The sequence below is a fragment of the Canis aureus genome, chromosome 30, assembly GCF_053574225.1.
Source record: "Canis aureus isolate CA01 chromosome 30, VMU_Caureus_v.1.0, whole genome shotgun sequence".
Taxonomy (NCBI): domain Eukaryota; kingdom Metazoa; phylum Chordata; class Mammalia; order Carnivora; family Canidae; genus Canis; species Canis aureus.
In genome coordinates this window covers 33556778-33568786 of record NC_135640.1, presented here as the reverse complement: position 1 = coordinate 33568786, position 12009 = coordinate 33556778, and the positions used below count along the sequence as shown (strand labels likewise).

The 12009-nt window shown below is 43.2% G+C and overlaps 1 long non-coding RNA gene across 3 annotated transcripts in view; it reads right to left on the bottom strand.

Annotated features, from left to right (window-relative positions):
- LOC144301880 (uncharacterized) overlaps positions 1–12009 on the bottom strand; it is a 99407-nt gene that overhangs the window by 57833 nt on the left and 29565 nt on the right. Inside the window, exon 1 of one of the 3 annotated variants that reach the window (XR_013368782.1) lies at positions 9403–9900. The exons of the other annotated variants lie outside the window; for them this stretch is intronic. This is a non-coding gene — a long non-coding RNA (uncharacterized LOC144301880). Of the gene's footprint in view, positions 1–9402; positions 9901–12009 lie in introns of those variants that run through there. 3 annotated transcript variants of the gene reach the window in all.

Genomic DNA, 12009 nt, shown 5'->3' with positions numbered 1-12009 from the left:
TAGCTTAAAACAGATACCGATGGTTATGTGTGTATAAATATTTGTAGCTAGGTGTATAGACACAAGTTAGTATACACGCATATTCCTCTTACTCTGTCAACTAAGAGACCAGAAGCAATGGCCATCCAGATCTTGGTTTATAGTAACATTCTCCAATAAAAGGGACCATGGCTCCTTGGAGAAATGCTGATTCTAAGACAGGGGCAGAAAATATACAAGATGATCCTGGAACATCTTGTAGTGCCAGAAAGTAAGGAAGTACTCAAAACCAAACCAAAACAAAAACAAAAAACAACTCACATTGTTGGGGTTATGTCAAACTGAAAGAGTTCTCAATGTCCAAACCTGGAAAAATTTGAGCAACAAAATTTGAAACACAGTTTTGGGTTATAACTCAATGTACAAAGTAAATATCAATAAGCCCATCCTGTTATAAATAAATGATTGCATAAATAAATAAATGGGGGAGAATAGGCAAATCTCTTGTGAAGGAATTTAAAGTAATTTATACAGAATGAGGTATACCCTCAAGATGACAAAGTATAACTCCTCACTCTTTAAGTATGGACTATGCACAGAAACTTTCTTCCAAAGAGGACAGTATGGAAAGGGAGACAAAAAGTAAATTTACGGTGTAGGAATCTGACAAACATTACCTCAGATGATCCAAGTTAACATCCACAGTAATAAGTCATATCGATACCTTTAGTGTACCTTTGATATTATGTAATGAGAATGGCATTTAGCTCCCCAAAACCCATAGCCCCAGTGTAATCATGAGGAGAACATCATACAAATCCTACAAAATACCTGAACAGTACTCCTCAGAATTGTCAAAGTCATCAAAAACAAAGTCTTAGAAAATGTTACAACCAAGAGGAACATAAAGATACAGCAATTAATGTAAATGTAGGATCCTAGATGGGATCCATAAAAGGGACATTAAAGAAAAACTGGGGAAATCTGAAAAAGGTATGCACTTCAGTTAAAAAGAATGCATCAATATTGGTTCATTAATTGTGACCAATATTCATACTCATACTCAGATTAGATATTAGTGATAGGGGAAACTGGGTATGGGGCATATAGGAACTCTCCGTGCTATCTTTTCTTTTCTTTTTAAGATTTATTTATTTGAGAGAGAGGAGTGGGGAGGAAGAGGAAGAGAATCTCAAGCAGACTCCCCACTGAGTGCAGAGCCTGATGCAGGGCTCAATCTCATGACCCTGAGATCATGACCTGAGCTGAAACCAAGAGTCAGATGCTCAACCGACTGAGACACCCAGGTGCCCCTCTCTGTGCTATCTTTACAATATTTTTACATATCTTAAAATAAGATTTGTTCTAAAATTAAAAGTTCATTAAAATAAAATTCAAGAGTTACTAAAAAAAAAAGAAACGAAACAAAACGAAAAGAAAAGAAAAGAAAAGAAAGGAAAGGAAACCTGCACCAACCAAGCCAGCTCTCCTTCCAGCACTACTTGGAACCAGGAACTGGCTCACTGATTCAGAAGATCCTGGGACCTGTACAGTCCTTTTTGATCATCATAGTTTCTACAGACTTTCTGCTTCCTGCCCTGGGTCCCCTAGCTCTGATCCTTGGATCTGCTTGGGTTACCCTTCTTGAACCCACACCTTCACAAGACCCTACTGAGAGGCCCTCTTCTCTTTCACATCATCATCTGCAGGTACCACTAGGCATCCCAGGCAAGACACTAGCCTAATGTGAAACTTCACTCAAAGCCAGTGAATACTCAGGAAGACCGTGTTTTAACACAGCTGCTTCCATTCCCCTCTGCTTCTGCCCATTTTAGTAGGAGGAGCTATTTGAAGGAAGAGCTACTTTTCTGCATGAGACAATAAAAGGACTGACCAAAGAAATAAGACTTAAAGCATTCCCAGACTCTGAAGACTTAGAACATTCTCAGATTCTGATGCCCCAACATTCCTGTGCCCTTCCGCGAAGGCAATGAACAAGATCCTTTTTGCAAATAGCTTTTCAAGAGCTGAAAATCATGCATTTGATCCATAAAACTTGTTCTGGCCCTAGCTGCATATCCTAGGGTTATCCCTTTCCTTTTCTCTATCTCTACTGCCTTTGCTTCTATACATCAATGCATCAACTTAGTACTACAAAGACCCTGGGGAAAACAGATAAAGGAGACATTATCTGAGGGCACAGGTAGAGAGATAAACCTGTGAAGAGAAAATGTGAACCACTCCAAGAAGAATGTTCAAAATAAGCAAGACAATAGCCAGAGTCTTTGTTGGAGCCCATATCCACGGGTCAGCATCATGTTGCTGCTGCTGTGGTGTCAGGAGGCCTTAGTCAAGGGAGGATGAAGAGAAATCAGAAAAAGTATAGACTTTATCTGGAAAACAGCCAAAAGACACCTGGAAAGAGCCAAAGGAAGGGTGAGTAAAGAAAAAAGGAAATAGGACATGGGACATATTTAGTGAGTGCCATAACAAATTGCCACAAACTTGGTGACTCCAAATAACAGAAATTTATCCTCTTGTGGTTGTGAAGGGCAGAAGTCTCAAATCAAGGTGTTGGCAAGGCTGTGCTCCCTCCAGAGGCCCTAGGAGAGACTACTTCCTTGCCTCTTTCGACTTCTGGTGGCCACAGACATTCCTTGGCTTGTGGCTGTCACTCCAACCTCTGCCTCCATCTCCTATGGTCATCCCTTCTTCTCTGTGTCTGTGTCTTCTCTTCTTATTATTCTTACAGAGATATTTCTCATTGGATTTAAAGCCCACCTGGGTAATCCAGATGATCTCATCTCAAGCTGCCTGTCTGTACTTAGTTATATCCTTTCTCCAAATAAGGTCACAGTCAAAGGGTCATGGACATCCTTTGGGGGAGCCACCACACAAGATACTACACAGAATTTAGGAGAAAGGGTTGAAATAACTAGCTCTCGGGGCACCTGGGTGGCTCAGTGGTTGAGAGTCTGTTTTCCACTCAGGTCATGATCCTGGGATCCTGGGATCGAGTCCCGCATCGGGCTCCTCATAGGGAGCCTGCTTTTCCCTCTGCCTGTCTCTGCCTCTCTGTGTGTGTCTCTCATGAATGAATAAATAAAATCTTTAAAAAAGAATGAACTTGAAATAATTACTTCTCATGAGTATGAAAAACAAATGCCCCAAAGTTAGGTTGTTTGATGTTTGATGGTGAACATGTATGTTTTCATACATTGGACACAGAAAGAATGTGAAGCATTCGTGCTTCACTGGATTTCAACTTGAAAAAATACAGAAGCCCAGAGTTCACCACAGACTAACGGAATGAGAATCTCTAGGGGATAAGTCCCAGATGTCAGTATTTTTCAAAGCTTCCCTGGTGATTCTAATGTGTGGCAAGGGCTAAGAATCACTGGGGGCTAGGTGAGACATGAAGGGTTGTGAGTTTTTATGAGGCTCCCAGGCCTCCCCCAGAGTAAATAGAAGAGAGCCTTGTCCTTTGTCAAGCCCACTAGCCCAAGCAGAAACGCTTCCATGCCTGGTTCATCAGGCACTTCCCAGCATTCAACTGCAAGAGATGTACCCTAGAACCTGCCCCTCTTGAGCAGGGGTGTATCAATGACATAATGGAGTAGACTCTTGGCTTCACTTGTTACCAGTATCTGTGCAGTCTCCCAGACACACATTCATTCCCCCACACACGTAATTACCTGACCACAAGTGACTCACACCTCTTTCTGTATGAGACCCTTTTCCCCAAATGGGGATATTCAAACCAGCACATAGTGATCTTTGTTAAGAACAGCATAGTTTTCTTAAAGGTGCTATCCCAGATGAAAACTAAATCTCTATCTTAATTATTTCTTTTCTAGTTGGTTTATACAAGGAACTCGATCAGGTGAGAAATACAAGAGTCAACTCATTAAAGTTATCAGATTTATATTAAAAGGAAAATTAGGTCTGCATTTACCTGAAACAACCATACTCTCTCAGTCAGATAACAAAAAATACATCAAATAGTATTTAAGTTGGAGTACAAATATGCTTTGATTGTTTTTAGTAACACTCTTCTACATGGGTGTCATCAAAGGAAGCACTGGGTTAACCAGAAATGAAGTCAAATTGACTTGCCTTTGAAAAGGAACAAGTAACTCACTATCCTGTAATCACTCCTTGAATCCACTGAAACGATCACTTCAAAGTAACTCCTTGGGCTCCACACCAATTAGTCTCAAAGCTATAGGCAATACCTGAGAGAACAATGCCCCATTGTTGAGAATGAGGAAAGGATGACTGGACACTTCTTGAGTTCGTCATTATGACAGCAAAAAAGAAACGTGAAGACAAAGTCAAAAATACTTCCAGGTTAATGCAGGTTTTGAGTTGGTGGAAGGGGAAAGGGGACCTCAGAAGAATTCTGTGGGATGGTGACATGAGTGTCTAATGTTCTCAGAGAAGAGCATTAAATAAAGAATATTATGCTTCTTTTTTTTTCAGAATCCAATGCCTCCCATAAAGTAACCAAAGAATAAATAGTCCATTTATATAGGAAAAAACACAAAGAATAAATCATGACGTGGTGGTCATTAATTCTTTCATATTTTTCTGAATCTTTTTTTAGGACTATGATAGAATTGCAGATCCCTTGCCCTTGAAGTAGGGTATGGTCATGAGACTTGCTTTGGTCAATGAAATGGTGGAAGAAATGACATGTGCAACTTCTAGGCCACAGTGTTTAATGACCTAAACATAATTTGTTATTCTCTTCCACTTCCTCAGGAGTCAACAACATTTCTAATAGTGGATGCTCTACCAGTCTGGCTCCTACAATGAAGAGCAAGATCTCTGATCAACCCACACTGGAAATGTAGCCATGAGCAAGAAATAAACCTTTATTATCACCTTTATTAAACCTTAAGAAATCTTAAGTCACTAAGATTTTTGTGATGTTATTACCACACCTTTACCTAGCCTGACTAGATTTCTATATATGACATTGAAAGAAAAATATTCAGCTTCATAAAATTCAAGTCAACTGTAAAATACCATTTTGAGCATATAAATTAGCAAAAAAAAGGAACTAAGTGACAAAAATCCAATGCTAGCAATACTGAGGATTTAAAAAATAACATTACTTATTATGCAGTTTGATGCAACATTCCTGGAGCATTATCTGATATAATCTAACAAAAGTCAAAAATACATCTTTAACCCAGTAATTTCCTTCTAGGAATTTATTTTGTGGAAATAATTTGAAGAAATTGTTGAAAATTTTTTATAGAGAATGGTTTACAGCAGCTTTAGTCATAATGGCCAAAATGCCCAACAATTAGATAAGGTTAAGTAAACTAAAGCAATTTAAAAATTTAATATGTAAATTCCTAAAACCAGTGGAAGAGTATATATGGCATACAGTTCAGTGAAAAAGTAGCCCACCTCTACACATGAATTAAAACTAAACATACTTTTAGCTCCTATAGAATAAGCAGATCTTTCCACTAGAATTTAATATACCCCATGTGGATAGGAATTTTCTAGATCCTGTTTCCTACTACATTCCAAGTATCCAGAATAATGCTTAGCACATGGAAGACATTCTGTCATATATTTAATGAACTGATTCATCAATTAATTAATTAACCTTCATAAAAACCTTCAAAGTCAAGTATAATGTTATTGTCCCTAAATTATAGCTAAAAATTAATTGTGTTTTTGAGAGGTTTTTTCCTTGGTTGGTTGGGGGAGGGCTTTTTTTCCTTTGCATATTTTTCTATGGTGTTTCAGCATTTTTAAGAATTCTCTCTGAAAAATGAGTGAAAATATCAGTGAGGGTGACAAAATATGAGAGACATCTAACTCTGGGAAATGAACAAGGGGTAGTGGGAGGGGAGGTGGGTGGGGACTTGGGATGACTGGGTGACGGGCACTAAGGGGGGTACTTGGCGGGATGAGCACTGGGTGTTATGCTATATGTTGGCGAATTGAACACCAATAAAAAAAATTTTTTAAAAAAGAATTCTCTCTGAATAGAGACGACAAATACCCACCATTTGCTTCGACGTGGATGGAACTGGAGGGTATTATGTTGAGTGAAATAAGTCAATTGGAGAAGGACAAACATTATATGGTCTCATTCATTTGGGGAATATAAAAAATAGTGAAAGGGAATAAAGGGAAAGGAGAGAAAATGAATGAAAATATCAGTGAGGGAGACAGAACATGAGAGACCCTAACTCTGGGAAATGAACAAGGGGTAGTGGAAGGGGAGGTGAGCAGGGGGTTGGGGTGACTGGGTGACAGGCACTGAGGGGGGCACTTGACGGGATGAGCACCGGGTGTTATGCTATATGTTGGCAAATTGAACTCCAATTTAAAAAAAAAAGAATTCTCTCTGAAGGGATGCCTAATTCTTTAGTTCCCCCTCTCCACTCAACCCCTCCTAAGAACCTCTTCTGTGGTCCTCAATGGGCAGGAAGAGGCTCAGAGGTATACTGGGGCTTAGAAACCAAGCAGGGGGCAGGAGGGAGCTATCTTTAGGCTCTGTGTCTCTTATCTGTGTTCAGGTCCTGGCTCAAGTAAAGTTTTTTTTTTTAAAGATTTTACTCATTTATTCATGAGAGACACAGAGAGAGAGGCAGAGACATAGGCAGAGGGAGAAGCAGGCCCCCTATGGGGAGCCTGAGGCAGGACTTCAATCCCAGGACCCCGGGACCATGACCCAAGCCAAAGGCAGGCATTTGACCGCTGAGCCACCCGGGTGCCCACCAGCAGGGTTTTCAACCCTTCTGAGCCCAAGCATGAACATGATGTCTTGGGTGAGAACATGAATATGAGCGAACTTGTAAACCATATAGAGTTATACAAGTTTGGGGGGCTCAGTTTCCTTATTTATCTGCTTCCTAGGATAACTAGAAAAACCCAAGAAAGAATGTACATAGAAGTGCTGTGTATATTATAAAGCTTTCTGACAGATTCCACTTTTGGTGAAAGAATCAGGGTAAAAGGGTAGGAAGAGTATGCACTAAAACTTATTGGGGTGGCTGTGGCTCCTATGAGCCTGAGTCGTCTGTCTCCTCCTCCATGCCCAGCATGTGCAGGCAAGATGTCCATACCCCACTGGTTAGTCCAAACACAGCTTTCCTTCCTGCCAGCCCTTAGACATCAGGTAACACCTACACGTTCAGGGCACATCCAGGACACACCAATGGGGGCTGATGAAAACCCACAGATTGCCCAAGCCTTTTTCCATCAGAGCTCTTCAGGGACACCTGAGGGAGATGAGTGCCAGATGTTCCTTGTATTAATTATCTATTGCTGTGTAACAAATTATCCTAAAACTTAGTAGCTGAAAACAACAAATGTTTATCATTTTACAATTTCTGTTGGTCAGGAATCCAGATGTGGTTTAGCTGAGTGCCTCTGGCTCAAGAACCCTCATGAGGTTTCAGTCAAGCTGTCAACCAGGGCTATGGTTTCATCCAAACGCTTGATTGGAGGGGGGTGGGGAGGAGGAGATCCATTTTGAGGCTCACTTATTTGGTTGTTGAAAGACCTCACCCTTTCCATATGGCACAGAGCTACCACACGACACGGCAGCTAGATTCTCCAAAGATGAGTGATCCAAGAGAATGGGAGCAGCCAAGATGGAAGATAATCTCCACAGTGGCATCCCATCATTTCTGCCATATTCTATTTGTTAGAAGTCAGTTGATAGGTCCAGCATGCACTGAAGGAGAAGGGATTACCAGACGACAGGGATCATGAGGGACATCTGGGAGGCTACCTTCCACTCTCCTTCTTTCTCACATTTCCTCCATAAGGCAGTGCTGATGCCCCCACCAGAAGCCATGCTACCTACCTGGCTCAGGGCACTGAATATCAGTCCTATCCCCAGAATGCTCTACAATGTCCTAGCAAGTTGGAAAGGTTACATCAGATCTACACACAAGAAGACTCATCTAGAAAAGCCCAGCCCAGGCCCATCTCTAACACGGTCTTAGTCCATTCAGGCTGCTATAACAAAGGTAACACAGGCTGGATGACTTTGAAACAACAATTCATTTTTCAAAGTTCTGGAGGCTGGGAAGTCCAAGATCAAAGTGCCAATGGATTTGGTGTCTGGTGAGAGCCTGCTTCTTGCTTCATAGACAACCATCTTCATGCCAAATCCTCATGTGGTTAAAGAGGCAAGGGGACACTCAAGGGTCTCTATTATAAGGGCACTAACCCCATTCATGGGGGCTCCTCTCTCATGACCTAATCAGATCCCAAAGCCCCACTTCCTAACACCGTCACATTGGGCATTAGGTTTCAACATGTGAATTTGGTGGGGGACACATTCAGTCAGTCTATAGCAAACACACACTGACTTAAAATGATGAATGTGTTAAGGAAAAATAAAGAACAGTGGTTAAGGGTATGCTCTGGAGCCAGACTATTTGGGCTGGAATCTTGATTGTGCCACCTAATTATGTGAAACCTTGTCCAAGTTTCTCAGTCTCTCTGAGACTCGGTTTCTTCATCTCTAAAATGGGACCTATCTCATTGGGCCATACTAAGGACTAACGAAAACAATAGGTAAAGTACTCAGAACAGTGTCTGGCACACAGTAAACTCCCAAGATATGTGTATAGTCTATTCATGCTATTTTTTTTGTTGTTGAAAATAAAAACAGAAGATCTATCCTGGAAAGAGGATCGGATCCCTAAGAGGGATCCTCTTGCCCAAACTTCCCTCTTAGTAGTCATGGACTTCTAAATATGGTATTCAAGTATTTTTTGAAAAAGAAGAAGATTCTCCAAGGAAGGCCAAGTTGTGTGCGCTGCATGTTAATGCTTGGCCATCAACACTTTACTCAGGCCATCATGAGCCATGAGAGTGGCAGAAGCACAATAGTGTGCTTTCTGTGTGTCTTTCCTAATCTGCAAAACAGATGCGGCCTGGACAGTCTCTGCTCCAGGCCGTCTTCAGGAGGAATGAAGCCCTACAACTCTGGCACAGGGTTCTGCATTCCCAGGGAACAGGATCCCCATAAATCAGGCCGCTGATTCCAACCTCAAACCCTGAAGCAGAGGGGTTCTTGGCAGAAAGCTCTTATTTTGTCCACTTATGACTTTTTGTCTAATTACTTAGTCCTGTAAAATCCAATTGGTTGCAACTAGAAAAATGATGATTTTAGCTGTGATGTCTCGTTCACACTGAGCATATGTCTCCTGTCTGCGTCCCTTGGTGACTTTGAAAGCAAGAATAGCAGATTATGGCAAATTCCTCCCAGCAGACTCCAGTCCTAGACAGAAAGCCAAACAGAGTAGAACATCCAAACCGAGATCACTTAGAAGTTGGGACAGACAAGGGGGCATGAACAGCCTCCAGGCCCTCGCCTGCCAGGGTGCCCACTGAGACCATGAAGCAGTGGGAAACACCTCCCCATGGACTCACCTCCTCAGGGCTGATGAGCCTGACCCCAGCTCTCCAGCTGCTTCACGTCAGGGGAGCTACACCACATCTGGAGCTTTGCCTCTTCATCTTTCGAGAAGCTTGTTCACGGCCTCTGCTTCTCCTTCTCTCCAGGGAATATGCTCTCCCTCTTGTCCTTAGGTTCCCTGCTCCCCAGATCTGGGTGTCTGTAAAACAGCTGGATGGCCTGAAAAAATATCAGCTTGATCCCCATTCCCCGTGGTGCCTAAGGGAGCTTGGCCAGGCTGCTTCACTTCTCTGAACTTCCGTTGTCTTCTCCACCAGAAGAGGGAGGCTGAGCAGCAGCTGACCCTTGCGGTCCTCTTTAGCTCTGTTTGCCTCTTCCCTAGGAGGATGGTGGTGGGTCCAAAGCAAAAGCTCCCTGCTGCCCACTGATAATCAGAGAGCAAGGCATTCCTGCAGGAAGATGGGTGTGCCTCGTGGTCTGCTCAAGCCCATCCTCCCCGCCTCCCCACCCCACATCCAGCATGCCAGCGAGACAGGATGGCCCCTTGAGCCCCTTTCCCAGCAGCTGGAGGAATGAGCCTGGTTAGAAGACCCCAGCATGGGAGGGAGGCAGTTTGTCAATAAAAAGTAAATAAATACAAAAAAAATACGTTAAGATCCTCTTATAGGGAGCATACTTGGCAGTGAAGCTTAAATCTGTGTGGTGTGTGTGATGTGTGTGTGTGATGTGTATGTGTGGTATGTAGTGTGGTCTGTGTGGTGTGTATGTGTGATGTGTGTGGTATGGGGTGTGGGTGTGGGTGTGAGGCGTGGGTGTGAGATGTGTGCAGTGTGGTGCGTGTGTGTGGTGAAATGTGTGGTATGTGCGATGTGGTGTGTGTATGTGTGATGTGTGCAGTGTGTATAGTGTATGTGTAATATGTTTGCCTGGTGTAGTGTGTGTGTAGTGTGGTATGCAGCGTGTGTGATGTAGTGTGTATGTGTTTGTGTGGTGTGTGTAATGTGTGTGTGTGTGTGTGTGTAGCCAGATCCACCTTTTCAACACCTGTTGACACTAAGGATAAAAGTTTTTTTTTTAAGATTTTATTTATTTATTCATGAGAGACACACACACAGAGAGAGAGAGAGAGAGAGAGAGAGAGAGAGGCACAGAGAGAAGCAGGCTCCTCGCAGGGAGCCCGATGTGGGACTCGATCCCAGGCTCCGAGATCACGCCCTGCTCCGAAGGCAGATGCTCAACCACTGAGCCATCTAGGCGTCCCGATAAAAGTTTTTTTATTTGGGATCAGAACATTGGTATAAAGGGCATTTTGGGGGACATTGGTGGAACGTGAATATAGGCTATATATTACATTCAGTATTGTATCAGAGTTCAATTTTCTGAACTTCATAAACATATTGTGATTTAACAATGAGTTATTGTTATTACTAGTCATTACTAGTATTCAGAGATGAGGGATCATGGTGTCTGCAACTTATTCTCAAATGGTTCAGCAACTAATGGTAATGACATAATAGGTCTACACAAGGAGCGCTAAAAGCACACGCGCCAATGCCACTCCTGGTAAATGCAGGTCAAGGGCAGACAGACGTGCACTGTGCTCTTCTCACAGATTTCTGCACACTTGAAAAGTCTCCAAATAAAAGGTGAAAAACTAAGGAAAGTAAGAAATTTCAAAAACAAAATGGAGATTTTGAAAACATCCTAGTTCGGGCTTAGAGGCAGCAGGTATGAAGACAGGCGAGAGCCTCTGGTTCATGGCCCTCGTGGGTTTGAGCATCACAGTGAGCCACAGAGCCGGGCCAGCCTTGCACTGCTGTGTTTTGCTGGAGAGAGCCCAGGAAGGGAGACCACTGTCAGTGGGTAAGAAAGACAGGCCCTGGGCCATTACCCCGTGGAAATCAAAGGCCCCCCCAAACGCAGGAGGCCACCAAGAGGGGCAGTACTTCAGCCCTGGAGGTGAGGGGACTTACTTCCCAAGGCACCTGATCTGACCCGTTGGAGTTTCAAATGGGGCTGCTACTCACCAAAATCTCCCTCTCTCCTCACCAAGCATCAGCACCTTCTTTCCTTCTTTAACCTCCGATTTGCTTTGCAGTGATTGATAAGGAGGAGGCTGGCAGTGGGCTGCCCCCAGAGGCAGGAGGGCTGGGCCCTTGGCCACCCATGCCACGTGACCCCAAGTCAACAGGTCTGCTCAGGAGACCTCAGTTCAACAGACATCACCGAGATCCAAGATTAGAAGGGGCGATACAACCACAGGTCTTTGGGGTGTCACTGCCTTTTTCAAATCTTTGTGACTGTCCCCATAAAGGAAGACCATTATGATCACAAAAGCGTGGGCATCTGCTGCCCCACTGTACAGGAGGATGCTTGTAGTCATCTTGGGTTGGGGGAGCGCTGGGGTTACCCACAAAAAGAGGACTTGGAGGACAAAAGCATTCCTCTTTCCAAACATTGCTCCCCCCGTTACCAAGCAGCAGCACCTGCTCAGCCCATGAGGCTCTAGAATCTTCTGCCCCTCTGCCATTGCTTCATTTTCGTCTCCACTTCCCCTGATTTTCAGGCCTCCTCTGAGTCTACTTTGGGTTAAAATAGCCAAGGGCCAAGCTGGGACTTCA